Raw genomic sequence first — 12,500 nt, forward strand, 5'->3', positions numbered from 1 at the left:
AGCCACTAGTGGCGGGCACAAGTCCCCCAACACTAGCCCGGGATTCAGCCACTAGTGGCGGGCACGATTCCCCAAACACCGGTCCGATAATACGCGCGCATATCCCCAAACACCGGCCCGATAATATGCGCACAATTCCCCAAACACCGGCCCGGATTTCAGCCACTATTGGCGGGCACAAGTCCCCCAACACTAGCCCGGGATTCAGCCACTAGTGGCGGGCACGATTCCCCAAACACCGGTCCGATAATACGCGCGCATATCCCCAAACACCGGCCCGATAATACGCGCACAATTCCCCAAACACCGGCGCGGATTTCAGCCACTATTGGCGGGCACAAGTCCCCCAACACTAGCCCGGGATTCAGCCACTAGTGGCGGGCACGATTCCCCAAACACCGGTCCGATAATACGCGCGCATATCCCCAAACACCGGCCCGATAATACGCGCACAATTCCCCAAACACCGGCGCGGATTTCAGCCACTATTGGCGGGCACAAGTCCCCCAACACTAGCCCGGGATTCAGCCACTAGTGGCGGGCACGATTCCCCAAACACCGGTCCGATAATACGCGCGCATATCCCCAAACACCGGTCCGATAATACGCGCGCATATCCCCAAACACCGGCCCGATAATACGCGCGCATATCCCCAAACACCGGCCCGATAATATGCGCACAATTCCCCAAACACCGGCCCGGATTTCAGCCACTAGTGGCGGGCACAAGTCCCCCAACACTAGCCCGGGATTCAGCCACTAGTGGCGGGCACGATTCCCCAAACACCGGTCCGATAATACGCGCGCATATCCCCAAACACCGGCCCGATAATACGCGCGCATATCCCCAAACACCGGCCCGATAATATGCGCACAATTCCCCAAACACCGGCCCGGATTTCAGCCACTAGTGGCGGGCACAAGTCCCCCAACACTAGCCCGGGATTCAGCCACTAGTGGCGGGCACGATTCCCCAAACACCGGTCCGATAATACGCGCGCATATCCCCAAACACCGGCCCGATAATATGCGCACAATTCCCCAAACACCGGCCCGGATTTCAGCCACTATTGGCGGGCACAAGTCCCCCAACACTAGCCCGGGATTCAGCCACTAGTGGCGGGCACGATTCCCCAAACACCGGTCCGATAATACGCGCGCATATCCCCAAACACCGGCCCGATAATACGCGCACAATTCCCCAAACACCGGCGCGGATTTCAGCCACTATTGGCGGGCACAAGTCCCCCAACACTAGCCCGGGATTCAGCCACTAGTGGCGGGCACGATTCCCCAAACACCGGTCCGATAATACGCGCGCATATCCCCAAACACCGGCCCGATAATACGCGCACAATTCCCCAAACACCGGCGCGGATTTCAGCCACTATTGGCGGGCACAAGTCCCCCAACACTAGCCCGGGATTCAGCCACTAGTGGCGGGCACGATTCCCCAAACACCGGTCCGATAATACGCGCGCATATCCCCAAACACCGGTCCGATAATACGCGCGCATATCCCCAAACACCGGCCCGATAATACGCGCGCATATCCCCAAACACCGGCCCGATAATATGCGCACAATTCCCCAAACACCGGCCCGGATTTCAGCCACTAGTGGCGGGCACAAGTCCCCCAACACTAGCCCGGGATTCAGCCACTAGTGGCGGGCACGATTCCCCAAACACCGGTCCGATAATACGCGCGCATATCCCCAAACACCGGCCCGATAATACGCGCGCATATCCCCAAACACCGGCCCGATAATATGCGCACAATTCCCCAAACACCGGCCCGGATTTCAGCCACTAGTGGCGGGCACAAGTCCCCCAACACTAGCCCGGGATTCAGCCACTAGTGGCGGGCACGATTCCCCAAACACCGGTCCGATAATACGCGCGCATATCCCCAAACACCGGCCCGATAATATGCGCACAATTCCCCAAACACCGGCCCGGATTTCAGCCACTATTGGCGGGCACAAGTCCCCCAACACTAGCCCGGGATTCAGCCACTAGTGGCGGGCACGATTCCCCAAACACCGGTCCGATAATACGCGCGCATATCCCCAAACACCGGCCCGATAATACGCGCGCATATCCCCAAACACCGGCGCGGATTTCAGCCACTATTGGCGGGCACAAGTCCCCCAACACTAGCCCGGGATTCAGCCACTAGTGGCGGGCACGATTCCCCAAACACCGGTCCGATAATACGCGCGCATATCCCCAAACACCGGCCCGATAATACGCGCACAATTCCCCAAACACCGGCGCGGATTTCAGCCACTATTGGCGGGCACAAGTCCCCCAACACTAGCCCGGGATTCAGCCACTAGTGGCGGGCACGATTCCCCAAACACCGGTCCGATAATACGCGCGCATATCCCCAAACACCGGCCCGGATTTCAGCCACTAGTGGCGGGCACAAGTCCCCCAACACTAGCCAAGTTCTCAGCCACTAGTGGCGGGCACGATTCCCCAAACACCGGTCCGATAATACGCGCGCATATCCCCAAACACCGGCCCGATAATACGCGCGCAATTCCCCAAACACCGGCCCGATAATACGCGCACAATTCCCCAAACACCGGCGCGGATTTCAGCCACTATTGGCGGGCACAAGTCCCCCAACACTAGCCCGGGATTCAGCCACTAGTGGCGGGCACGATTCCCCAAACACCGGTCCGATAATACGCGCGCATATCCCCAAACACCGGCCCGATAATACGCGCACAATTCCCCAAACACCGGCGCGGATTTCAGCCACTATTGGAGGGCACAAGTCCCCCAACACTAGCCCAGTTCTCAGCCACTAGTGGCGGGCACAATTCCCCAAACACCGGTCCGATAATACGCGCGCATATCCCCAAACACCGGCCCGATAATACGCGCGCAATTCCCCAAACACCGGCCCGATAATACGCGCACAATTCCCCAAACACCGGCGCGGATTTCAGCCACTATTGGCGGGCACAAGTCCCCCAACACTAGCCCGGGATTCAGCCACTAGTGGCGGGCACGATTCCCCAAACACCGGTCCGATAATACGCGCGCATATCCCCAAACACCGGCCCGATAATACGCGCACAATTCCCCAAACACCGGCGCGGATTTCAGCCACTATTGGAGGGCACAAGTCCCCCAACACTAGCCCAGTTCTCAGCCACTAGTGGCGGGCACAATTCCCCAAACACCGGTCCGATAATACGCGCGCATATCCCCAAACACCGGCCCGATAATACGCGCACAATTCCCCAAACACCGGTCCGATAATACGCGCGCATATCCCCAAACACCGGCCCGATAATACGCGCGCATATCCCCAAACACCGGCGCGGATTTCAGCCACTATTGGCGGGCACAAGTCCCCCAACACTAGCCCGGGATTCAGCCACTAGTGGCGGGCACGATTCCCCAAACACCGGTCCGATAATACGCGCGCATATCCCCAAACACCGGCCCGATAATACGCGCGCAATTCCCCAAACACCGGTCCGATAATACGCGCGCATATCCCCAAACACCGGCCCGATAATACGCGCGCATATCCCCAAACACCGGCGCGGATTTCAGCCACTATTGGCGGGCACAAGTCCCCCAACACTAGCCCGGGATTCAGCCACTAGTGGCGGGCACGATTCCCCAAACACCGGTCCGATAATACGCGCGCATATCCCCAAACACCGGCCCGATAATACGCGCGCAATTCCCCAAACACCGGCCCGATAATACGCGCACAATTCCCCAAACACCGGCGCGGATTTCAGCCACTATTGGCGGGCACAAGTCCCCCAACACTAGCCCGGGATTCAGCCACTAGTGGCGGGCACGATTCCCCAAACACCGGTCCGATAATACGCGCGCATATCCCCAAACACCGGCCCGATAATACGCGCACAATTCCCCAAACACCGGCGCGGATTTCAGCCACTATTGGAGGGCACAAGTCCCCCAACACTAGCCCAGTTCTCAGCCACTAGTGGCGGGCACAATTCCCCAAACACCGGTCCGATAATACGCGCGCATATCCCCAAACACCGGCCCGATAATACGCGCACAATTCCCCAAACACCGGTCCGATAATACGCGCGCATATCCCCAAACACCGGCCCGATAATACGCGCGCATATCCCCAAACACCGGCGCGGATTTCAGCCACTATTGGCGGGCACAAGTCCCCCAACACTAGCCCGGGATTCAGCCACTAGTGGCGGGCACGATTCCCCAAACACCGGTCCGATAATACGCGCGCATATCCCCAAACACCGGCCCGATAATACGCGCGCAATTCCCCAAACACCGGCCCGATAATACGCGCACAATTCCCCAAACACCGGCGCGGATTTCAGCCACTATTGGCGGGCACAAGTCCCCCAACACTAGCCCGGGATTCAGCCACTAGTGGCGGGCACGATTCCCCAAACACCGGTCCGATAATACGCGCGCATATCCCCAAACACCGGCCCGATAATACGCGCACAATTCCCCAAACACCGGCGCGGATTTCAGCCACTATTGGAGGGCACAAGTCCCCCAACACTAGCCCAGTTCTCAGCCACTAGTGGCGGGCACAATTCCCCAAACACCGGTCCGATAATACGCGCGCATATCCCCAAACACCGGCCCGATAATACGCGCACAATTCCCCAAACACCGGTCCGATAATACGCGCGCATATCCCCAAACACCGGCCCGATAATACGCGCGCATATCCCCAAACACCGGCGCGGATTTCAGCCACTATTGGCGGGCACAAGTCCCCCAACACTAGCCCGGGATTCAGCCACTAGTGGCGGGCACGATTCCCCAAACACCGGTCCGATAATACGCGCGCATATCCCCAAACACCGGCCCGATAATACGCGCACAATTCCCCAAACACCGGCGCGGATTTCAGCCACTATTGGCGGGCACAAGTCCCCCAACACTAGCCCGGGATTCAGCCACTAGTGGCGGGCACGATTCCCCAAACACCGGTCCGATAATACGCGCGCATATCCCCAAACACCGGCCCGATAATACGCGCACAATTCCCCAAACACCGGCCCGGATTTCAGCCACTAGTGGCGGGCACAAGTCCCCAAACACTAGCCAAGTTCTCAGCCACTAGTGGCGGGCACAATTCCCCAAACACCGGTCCGATAATACGCGCGCATATCCCCAAACACCGGCCCGATAATACGCGCACAATTCCCCAAACACCGGCGCGGATTTCAGCCACTATTGGCGGGCACAAGTCCCCCAACACTAGCCCGGGATTCAGCCACTAGTGGCGGGCACGATTCCCCAAACACCGGTCCGATAATACGCGCGCATATCCCCAAACACCGGCCCGATAATACGCGCACAATTCCCCAAACACCGGCCCGGATTTCAGCCACTAGTGGCGGGCACAAGTCCCCAAACACTAGCCAAGTTCTCAGCCACTAGTGGCGGGCACAATTCCCCAAACACCGGTCCGATAATACGCGCGCATATCCCCAAACACCGGCCCGATAATACGCGCACAATTCCCCAAACACCGGCGCGGATTTCAGCCACTATTGGCGGGCACAAGTCCCCCAACACTAGCCCGGGATTCAGCCACTAGTGGCGGGCACGATTCCCCAAACACCGGTCCGATAATACGCGCGCATATCCCCAAACACCGGCCCGATAATACGCGCACAATTCCCCAAACACCGGCCCGGATTTCAGCCACTAGTGGCGGGCACAAGTCCCCAAACACTAGCCAAGTTCTCAGCCACTAGTGGCGGGCACAATTCCCCAAACACCGGTCCGATAATACGCGCGCATATCCCCAAACACCGGCCCGATAATACGCGCACAATTCCCCAAACACCGGCGCGGATTTCAGCCACTATTGGCGGGCACAAGTCCCCCAACACTAGCCCGGGATTCAGCCACTAGTGGCGGGCACGATTCCCCAAACACCGGTCCGATAATACGCGCGCATATCCCCAAACACCGGCCCGATAATACGCGCACAATTCCCCAAACACCGGCCCGGATTTCAGCCACTAGTGGCGGGCACAAGTCCCCCAACACTAGCCAAGTTCTCAGCCACTAGTGGCGGGCACAATTCCCCAAACACCGGTCCGATAATACGCGCGCATATCCCCAAACACCGGCCCGATAATACGCGCACAATTCCCCAAACACCGGCGCGGATTTCAGCCACTATTGGCGGGCACAAGTCCCCCAACACTAGCCCGGGATTCAGCCACTAGTGGCGGGCACGATTCCCCAAACACCGGTCCGATAATACGCGCGCATATCCCCAAACACCGGCCCGATAATACGCGCACAATTCCCCAAACACCGGCCCGGATTTCAGCCACTAGTGGCGGGCACAAGTCCCCCAACACTAGCCAAGTTCTCAGCCACTAGTGGCGGGCACAATTCCCCAAACACCGGTCCGATAATACGCGCGCATATCCCCAAACACCGGCCCGATAATACGCGCACAATTCCCCAAACACCGGCGCGGATTTCAGCCACTATTGGCGGGCACAAGTCCCCCAACACTAGCCCGGGATTCAGCCACTAGTGGCGGGCACGATTCCCCAAACACCGGTCCGATAATATGCGCGCATATCCCCAAACACCGGCCCGATAATACGCGCACAATTCCCCAAACACCGGCCCGGATTTCAGCCACTAGTGGCGGGCACAAGTCCCCAAACACTAGCCAAGTTCTCAGCCACTAGTGGCGGGCACAATTCCCCAAACACCGGTCCGATAATACGCGCGCATATCCCCAAACACCGGCCCGATAATACGCGCACAATTCCCCAAACACCGGCGCGGATTTCAGCCACTATTGGCGGGCACAAGTCCCCCAACACTAGCCCGGGATTCAGCCACTAGTGGCGGGCACGATTCCCCAAACACCGGTCCGATAATACGCGCGCATATCCCCAAACACCGGCCCGATAATACGCGCACAATTCCCCAAACACCGGCCCGGATTTCAGCCACTAGTGGCGGGCACAAGTCCCCAAACACTAGCCAAGTTCTCAGCCACTAGTGGCGGGCACAATTCCCCAAACACCGGTCCGATAATACGCGCGCATATCCCCAAACACCGGCCCGATAATACGCGCACAATTCCCCAAACACCGGCGCGGATTTCAGCCACTATTGGCGGGCACAAGTCCCCCAACACTAGCCCGGGATTCAGCCACTAGTGGCGGGCACGATTCCCCAAACACCGGTCCGATAATACGCGCGCATATCCCCAAACACCGGCCCGATAATACGCGCACAATTCCCCAAACACCGGCCCGGATTTCAGCCACTAGTGGCGGGCACAAGTCCCCAAACACTAGCCAAGTTCTCAGCCACTAGTGGCGGGCACAATTCCCCAAACACCGGTCCGATAATACGCGCGCATATCCCCAAACACCGGCCCGATAATACGCGCACAATTCCCCAAACACCGGCGCGGATTTCAGCCACTATTGGCGGGCACAAGTCCCCCAACACTAGCCCGGGATTCAGCCACTAGTGGCGGGCACGATTCCCCAAACACCGGTCCGATAATACGCGCGCATATCCCCAAACACCGGCCCGATAATACGCGCACAATTCCCCAAACACCGGCCCGGATTTCAGCCACTAGTGGCGGGCACAAGTCCCCAAACACTAGCCAAGTTCTCAGCCACTAGTGGCGGGCACAATTCCCCAAACACCGGTCCGATAATACGCGCGCATATCCCCAAACACCGGCCCGATAATACGCGCACAATTCCCCAAACACCGGCGCGGATTTCAGCCACTATTGGCGGGCACAAGTCCCCCAACACTAGCCCGGGATTCAGCCACTAGTGGCGGGCACGATTCCCCAAACACCGGTCCGATAATACGCGCGCATATCCCCAAACACCGGCCCGATAATACGCGCACAATTCCCCAAACACCGGCCCGGATTTCAGCCACTAGTGGCGGGCACAAGTCCCCAAACACTAGCCAAGTTCTCAGCCACTAGTGGCGGGCACAATTCCCCAAACACCGGTCCGATAATACGCGCGCATATCCCCAAACACCGGCCCGATAATACGCGCACAATTCCCCAAACACCGGCGCGGATTTCAGCCACTATTGGCGGGCACAAGTCCCCCAACACTAGCCCGGGATTCAGCCACTAGTGGCGGGCACGATTCCCCAAACACCGGTCCGATAATACGCGCGCATATCCCCAAACACCGGCCCGATAATACGCGCACAATTCCCCAAACACCGGCCCGGATTTCAGCCACTAGTGGCGGGCACAAGTCCCCAAACACTAGCCAAGTTCTCAGCCACTAGTGGCGGGCACAATTCCCCAAACACCGGTCCGATAATACGCGCGCATATCCCCAAACACCGGCCCGATAATACGCGCACAATTCCCCAAACACCGGCGCGGATTTCAGCCACTATTGGCGGGCACAAGTCCCCCAACACTAGCCCGGGATTCAGCCACTAGTGGCGGGCACGATTCCCCAAACACCGGTCCGATAATACGCGCGCATATCCCCAAACACCGGCCCGATAATACGCGCACAATTCCCCAAACACCGGCCCGGATTTCAGCCACTAGTGGCGGGCACAAGTCCCCAAACACTAGCCAAGTTCTCAGCCACTAGTGGCGGGCACAATTCCCCAAACACCGGTCCGATAATACGCGCGCATATCCCCAAACACCGGCCCGATAATACGCGCACAATTCCCCAAACACCGGCGCGGATTTCAGCCACTATTGGCGGGCACAAGTCCCCCAACACTAGCCCGGGATTCAGCCACTAGTGGCGGGCACGATTCCCCAAACACCGGTCCGATAATACGCGCGCATATCCCCAAACACCGGCCCGATAATACGCGCACAATTCCCCAAACACCGGCCCGATAATACGCGCGCAATTCCCCAAACACCGGCCCGATAATACGCGCACATTTCCCCAAACACCGGCGCGGATTTCAGCCACTATTGGCGGGCACAAGTCCCCCAACACTAGCCCGGGATTCAGCCACTATTGGCGGGCACAAGTCCCCCAACACTAGCCCGGGATTCAGCCACTAGTGGCGGGCACGATTCCCCAAACACCGGCCCGGCGCTGAGTATATGGCCTCCGAAAGGCCCATACATTCAGACGGGTCCATGTATTTTCAACGACAGCAGCAGTACCGCCAAAATCCATGCAGCGGCGCTGGATTTATGGCCTCCGAAAGGCCCATTCATTCAGACGGGTCCATGTATTTTCAGCGACAGCCGCAGTACCGCCAAAATCCATGCAGAGGCGCTGAGTTTATGGCCTCCGAAAGGCCCATTCATTCAGACGGGTCCATGTATTTTCAGCGACAGCAGCAGTACCGCCAAAATCCATGCAGCGGCGCTGTATTTATGGCCTCCGAAAGGCCCATTCATTACCAACGGGGCTGCAGTAGCATCCCGCGGCCACGCAGGGGCAGATATTGTGAGGGAATTACATGGTAGTGGACGGAGCGCCCATGCATTTCCAATGGGAGTGCAGTACCTCAAAAATCCGCTCCAAGCCACCGAACTTGAGGGCCCGACGTTCCCTCAACACTAGCCCAGTGCAATCGACATTTCGTTCTGTGTACATTGTTACACAGAATGACAATACAAGGGAATTATTATTATTATTATTATTATTATGTATTCAGCCACTAGTGGCGGGCACAATACCCCAAACACTGGCCCGGCGCTGGCTGAGTTTATGGCCTCCGAAAGGCCCATACATTCAGACGGGTCCATGTATTTTCAGTTTTCCGTAGCAGGTGTGATTGTTTGTTTAATTAGGTAGTTTGTGTTGGTGACGGTGTTCCTAACTGTGGTGGCTTGTTTGTAGAATGTGGGGCCCTGCGTTTGTGTTATGTTGATTTCTGGTAATTTACTTTTTACTAAGTAGTCTTTCAGGTTTTTGTTTCTTTTAAAGGCTGAGATGATTTTGTAATCTTGGATTATGCTTGTGTTCTGTAGTGTCTGATTTATATTTTGTCCATTCATTCAGACGGGTCCATGTATTTTCAGCGACAGCCGCAGTACCGCCAAAATCCATGCAGCGGCGCTGGATTTATGGCCTCCGAAAGGCCCATTCATTCAGACGGGTCCATGTATTTTCAGCGACAGCCGCAGTACCGCCAAAATCCATGCAGAGGCGCTGAGTTTATGGCCTCCGAAAGGCCCATTCATTCAGACGGGTCCATGTATTTTCAGCGACAGCAGCAGTACCGCCAAAATCCATGCAGCGGCGCTGTATTTATGGCCTCCGAAAGGCCCATTCATTACCAACGGGGCTGCAGTAGCATCCCGCGGCCACGCAGGGGCAGATATTGTGAGGGAATTACATGGTAGTGGACGGAGCGCCCATGCATTTCCAATGGGAGTGCAGTACCTCAAAAATCCGCTCCAAGCCACCGAACTTGAGGGCCCGACGTTCCCTCAACACTAGCCCAGTGCAATCGACATTTCGTTCTGTGTACATTGTTACACAGAATGACAATACAAGGGAATTATTATTATTATTATTATTATTATGTATTCAGCCACTAGTGGCGGGCACAATACCCCAAACACTGGCCCGGCGCTGGCTGAGTTTATGGCCTCCGAAAGGCCCATACATTCAGACGGGTCCATGTATTTTCAGTTTTCCGTAGCAGGTGTGATTGTTTGTTTAATTAGGTAGTTTGTGTTGGTGACGGTGTTCCTAACTGTGGTGGCTTGTTTGTAGAATGTGGGGCCCTGCGTTTGTGTTATGTTGATTTCTGGTAATTTACTTTTTACTAAGTAGTCTTTCAGGTTTTTGTTTCTTTTAAAGGCTGAGATGATTTTGTAATCTTGGATTATGCTTGTGTTCTGTAGTGTCTGATTTATATTTTGTCCATTCATTCAGACGGGTCCATGTATTTTCAGCGACAGCCGCAGTACCGCCAAAATCCATGCAGCGGCGCTGGATTTATGGCCTCCGAAAGGCCCATTCATTCAGACGGGTCCATGTATTTTCAGCGACAGCCGCAGTACCGCCAAAATCCATGCAGAGGCGCTGAGTTTATGGCCTCCGAAAGGCCCATTCATTCAGACGGGTCCATGTATTTTCAGCGACAGCAGCAGTACCGCCAAAATCCATGCAGCGGCGCTGTATTTATGGCCTCCGAAAGGCCCATTCATTACCAACGGGGCTGCAGTAGCATCCCGCGGCCACGCAGGGGCAGATATTGTGAGGGAATTACATGGTAGTGGACGGAGCGCCCATGCATTTCCAATGGGAGTGCAGTACCTCAAAAATCCGCTCCAAGCCACCGAACTTGAGGGCCCGACGTTCCCTCAACACTAGCCCAGTGCAATCGACATTTCGTTCTGTGTACATTGTTACACAGAATGACAATACAAGGGAATTATTATTATTATTATTATTATTATGTATTCAGCCACTAGTGGCGGGCACAATACCCCAAACACTGGCCCGGCGCTGGCTGAGTTTATGGCCTCCGAAAGGCCCATACATTCAGACGGGTCCATGTATTTTCAGTTTTCCGTAGCAGGTGTGATTGTTTGTTTAATTAGGTAGTTTGTGTTGGTGACGGTGTTCCTAACTGTGGTGGCTTGTTTGTAGAATGTGGGGCCCTGCGTTTGTGTTATGTTGATTTCTGGTAATTTACTTTTTACTAAGTAGTCTTTCAGGTTTTTGTTTCTTTTAAAGGCTGAGATGATTTTGTAATCTTGGATTATGCTTGTGTTCTGTAGTGTCTGATTTATATTTTGTCCATTCATTCAGACGGGTCCATGTATTTTCAGCGACAGCCGCAGTACCGCCAAAATCCATGCAGCGGCGCTGGATTTATGGCCTCCGAAAGGCCCATTCATTCAGACGGGTCCATGTATTTTCAGCGACAGCCGCAGTACCGCCAAAATCCATGCAGCGGCGCTGGGTTTATGGAATCCGAAAGGCCCATTCATTCAGACGGGTCCATGTATTTTCAACGACAGCCGCAGTACCGCCAAAATCCATGCAGCGGCGCTGTATTTATGGCCTCCGAAAGGCCCATTCATTACCAACGGGGCTGCAGTAGCATCCCGCGGCCACGCAGGGGCAGATATTGTGAGGGAATTACATGGTAGTGGACGGAGCGCCCATGCATTTCCAATGGGAGTGCAGTACCTCAAAAATCCGCTCCAAGCCACCGAACTTGAGGGCCCGACGTTCCCTCAACACTAGCCCAGTGCAATCGACATTTCGTTCTGTGTACATTGTTACACAGAATGACAATACAAGGGAATTATTATTATTATTATTATTATTATGTATTCAGCCACTAGTGGCGGGCACAATACCCCAAACACTGGCCCGGCGCTGGCTGAGTTTATGGCCTCCGAAAGGCCCATACATTCAGACGGGTCCATGTATTTTCAGTTTTCCGTAGCAGGTGTGATTGTTTGTTTAATTAGGTAGTTTGTGTTGGTGACGGTGTTCCTAACTGTGGTGGCTTGTTTG

This window comes from Urocampus carinirostris, unplaced genomic scaffold (genome assembly GCF_059441175.1).
Source record: "Urocampus carinirostris isolate Australia breed hairy pipefish unplaced genomic scaffold, RoL_Ucar_1.0 HiC_scaffold_24, whole genome shotgun sequence".
Lineage (NCBI taxonomy): Eukaryota > Metazoa > Chordata > Actinopteri > Syngnathiformes > Syngnathidae > Urocampus > Urocampus carinirostris.